The sequence below is a fragment of the Oryzias melastigma genome, linkage group LG19 (genome assembly GCF_002922805.2).
Source record: "Oryzias melastigma strain HK-1 linkage group LG19, ASM292280v2, whole genome shotgun sequence".
Classification (NCBI taxonomy): Eukaryota; Metazoa; Chordata; class Actinopteri; order Beloniformes; family Adrianichthyidae; genus Oryzias; species Oryzias melastigma.
The window spans coordinates 14,349,207-14,353,898 of NC_050530.1; positions in this window are offsets into that span (position 1 = coordinate 14,349,207).

Consider the following 4,692-nt stretch of genomic DNA (forward strand, 5'->3'; position numbering starts at 1 on the left):
TATATATATATATATATATATATACACTTTGCAATTAACGTCTTTTTGATAAAATATAAATTATATTATTTTTTTAATACTGGAACATATATACATACATACATACATACATACATACATATATATATATATATACATATATATTCTTCTTACTAAATACGTTAAAGTTGAATAACAGGCTTTTTGGGGGGAGTATTTTGGTCTAACACCTCCATGTTTGGATGCTGCACAGCCGATGAATTATCAGGGTTTGTCTCTGACTGAACTACTTTCATGCCTGATGGTGTTGGGAGTCCAGATGCATGAGGCTGAAAGCAGACAGGTGGTAAATTAACAAGCTTAATAAACAAACTGAGACTGGAAAGAAAAAAAAAACTGAGTAAAACTGAACCCTGAAAGTAAAAAACAGACATTACATGTTGGTTAGAACGACTAAAAGTCTCGCAAAGAACCTGCAGGTAAATGTACAGAACGACAACAAGGGAACAGGAAGAGCATCAGCAGATGTTCAGAATAAGAAAAGACTTGATCCTAATCTAAAAACTCAGAGTGACAGACACAGAAACATTAGGAAAGGACTGCTTTTCACATTTTTTAAAAATGTTTATCTTGGTAATTGAACCCCAAACCACTGTATTATAGTAGAATTGTCTGACTATATTTAAATGCTAGATGAGAGTATGCAGTTTTAGAGGAAAAAAACATGGGTAACAAAAAACTAGAAAAGTTTAAACAAACTTAAATTATACACACAAAAATTAAATAAATGAAACATACAAAAAAAAAAAACAAGAATATGTAATTTTTAGTTTGGGAAATTTGGGGTTGGGTGAAAAAAAGAAGCAATAGAACCAGTAAATGCCACTTATGCATACATTTCTATAAAATAAAATAAAATAAAAAAATCATTATGAAAATTCACAAGCAATATTTCTAAAAAAAAACCTCTTCAATGGTGTTTCTCCTTTTAGATGTGTGCTATATTTAGAATTTAAAAACCTATTGAGTTTAAAAGCGTTGATTATATTAACATTAATTATTCTGAATAAATAATTTAAGGAACAGTTTGTTGTGCTTTGTTTTGTGATATTTTGAAGCTTCAGTTTGTGATTCATTCCCACATTTCCATGTGGAACAAAACTTCACTAAAACTTTGCCAGAAACCAGGTCAACATGTTTCTGGTCAACAACCAGCAGCTGGAGAACATAAGAACACGTTGTCCTTTGATAGGAAGATTTCTGCAGGTATTTGGTGGCAACAGCTCAAAGTGATAATATCACTGCTGATGTCCTGTGAACATCATAAGCTAACAATAGCTACCTTCCCTCTTGTCCTTCCAAGATGACGGCTCCTGGGGTGCTTTGGCGAGTCTCACGTTTGTGAATTAACAAAACCCCATGATGGGTCTCCAACAGCACAGCCAAGGATCAACGCCGCCCGTCCTGAGATTTGAGAGACTCCTTCACACAAACACACACATACGGTGCAGGCGACAGAAGCCGGAACCATAGGCCTCTAATTAACCAGTCCCCCCCTCATGACCTGCTACCCAAGAACAGCCTTATTATCAGCCACATCTTTACTTTCACTGAGTTTTTCCTCTTCAGATGAAATGAGAGGCAGACCTGGACTCTCCTGATGAATGAAAACCGTGTAGCTGTGCACACTTTCAGGCTCTATGTACAAAGATTAGTGGCCACTGAACGTGTGTTGAAAGTTAAACCGGGTCAAACTTTGACCAATCAGAGACCTGGATTTGGTAGTGACCTACAGACTTGACGGTTTTGAAGAGCCAACGGCTTGAAATTGATCATGGAGGATAAATTAATAATTGTAGTTTGTTCCTGGCTGGAATTCTATGACACAAATACTTTCCTATGTCAGTACACAGTAGAAAACAAAAAAGAAGAAGAAGCCCCTCCCCTTTTGTCCGGCGCTGTAGGCCATAAACGCATGTTATCTTGCTAACATATTGAAGCAACACTACGATTATGGAGACTGAAAGATCATGAATGACTTCTAACATAACAATAAAACAACTAAGAACAAAACACAGTTAAACAGTCAGACAACAAAAACACATTGACAAAACCTGATCCACCCAGACAGGCAAAGGAACCATATCCCACAATTCCTTGTGCTGCCAGATCTAACAGCAGACTCAATGTGTCTGCGACCATCACTACAAATGAACTCCATATCCCATCATACAGTGCGTCAGCTGCCTTGCTGAACACCAGTGTTGCCAGAATAGCCTATTTCCTGTATAATATATAATTGTGATAGGATAGTTTTTTATATATATATATATAGGTTTTATTTTGTATATAAAACGACATACAAGTTAAGGAATTTGAGTGTTTTTTTCTTTAAATATTTACATTATTTCTAACTTGTATAATTTTGAAAAAATTTATGATATGGAGGGTAAAATACTGAAAGTTATTTAAGGCTTCAGTTGATTTATTTTAGGATAATATTCCTGTCCATTTTCAGCCATACTTATGTTTTTAAAAATGTTATGTTTCTAAAGTTTTAACAATTAAGTTTTTTTATGTGTTCAATAAATATTTATCTTGTTCTGCCTGCGACCCAAAGTGTGTTCTGAAAAAGTAAATGTTTTGTGGTCAAGGTTCTAGATGGGAACATTTGAAGGGAGAATGGCTCTTTACCAGCTGGCTTAATGGCAAAACTACAACTGTAATAAACTAAAGAAACAAACAAAAAAAAAATCACATCCACGTAATAAACATGTTTATTTTAGTTTATTGCTTATTTCTTTGCTTTCCTGATTAAAAAAAAAAAGATATCTGATCCTGAAATGCTATAAATGAATCCACAAACTGATGTCTGTCAAATGTTTTTATTATTGCATGTTCATGTTTAATGGAACGAGCTGTCTTTAATGACACATTGAAGTCTGATTCTGAGAAATTTAAATCAATAACTGATGAAACAGAACAATCCAGGGTATCCTATGATGAATTTGATCTTAACTTTAGTTAATAAATTAAACCATTAATTTTTGACTTTCATAACCAGCTTATTGGAAAAATCCTTGCTGTGGTTTTCAGTGTAGAGTTAAGCTCAGATCATCCATCCGTTTAACCTTTAACCATAACAGCCGTATCCCTCTCAGGACCGCAGGGCTGCTGAACCCTGTCCTGGCCAGTGACTGTATAAGAGAACTGGACTGAGTGACCCCTCCCCTTTAACTCTCGTGCTCATTATGGGGTAATGCCTACGATAGCACAAGGGCTGCTCTGAAACCTTTTAACGGTAAACAAAAACCAAATAGTAAACCAAATTATACCAAAGTTCTGTTTTATAGAGTCATAAATGAGCTAAAGTTGAATTATTCATCTGTTAAACTGCAATTCTACTGCGTTATTTGCATATTCTGACATAAAAGTGTTTATTGTTAAATTCCATGTATATATTTGGACTCTGATGAAGACTCACTAAAAGATGTTGCAGCATTTTTGTGAATCTTCATCAGATCAGAAGTTTATTGGATGAACGTGGATTGAAAACAAACAAGCTCAAAAGACAAAGAAAAAAGAATCATGACAAACCTTTGGTTGAACAAAAATCTATTTCAGTCCAACCCCCCCAGAGGAAATCAGTCAGGATGCTGCAACTGTGAGAAACATTCCAACTCAGTTGGTCCAAGGATACAACGACCTTCAACTAGAAAAAAAAAAACGTCTAAGGGCATTAACCTACTTTTTTTTTTTCTAGAAACATAAATTAGAATGTTTTTATTTTTTTACTATGTCAGTAGAAAGCAGTGAAAACTGGCCCTTGTTTTGCTAGTGAACTAAATATTGTGTCATTTCCAGGATTTGTCTCCAAGGACCACAACTCCAGACCTTTGTGTTTTTAAACAGATTTTGCCTCCAGGTTTAAATTTTACTTCTCAACACATTTTAAAATGATTCGAATGATCTGTAAGGAATATCAGGGTGCTAATTTTAGGTCTTTTTATGCAAAAATATTAAAGAGGAAAAGTTCAGTATTACCTCAGGTATAAACCACGTCCGCTTAAGTATGCAAATAAGCTAGTATGAGGTTATCCAATAGAATGACTCTCTGCAATTTCCTGTTCTACTGTAAGGTATACATTTAACGTTAAAGTTTTTAGGGTTATTTGCTGTGAAAACATATTGTTTTGTCTTGGATATTTATACCATCATAGTTTGCATTTCTCTGGACTTGTTATATTCAAACTGCCTGATGTTAAATATTTAGAACATGTATAGATAAGATGTGGATAAAAAGCTGTGACCACAGGGGAAATACAGGGTTTTTCACAGCAAAGCATTTTTGACAGCATGAAATTATTTCTAATTTAAAGAAAGAACCTAATTTTTTTTGTTAAAATATGAAAAAATATAAAACAAAAATGATAAAATACTAGTGTTTTCTCCATAATTTAACCACGTGCTTCCCTTTGTCCACTGGAAATGTGTAGTTTGCAACCATCAAGGTGATAAATGTGCTCACAGTCATGTGAGTGAAGGATAGATATCACACCAACACCAGATAAATGCAGACAGGCTTCACTTTACTGGAGACGATAAGACCAGTGGACTCTTATCTGTGTCGGGACGTGTCCCTATGGACAGAACTCCTGTGTGGATACACAAAGATCGGGGTAGCATAGATTTTGGATTTAGTTGTTTCTTTTT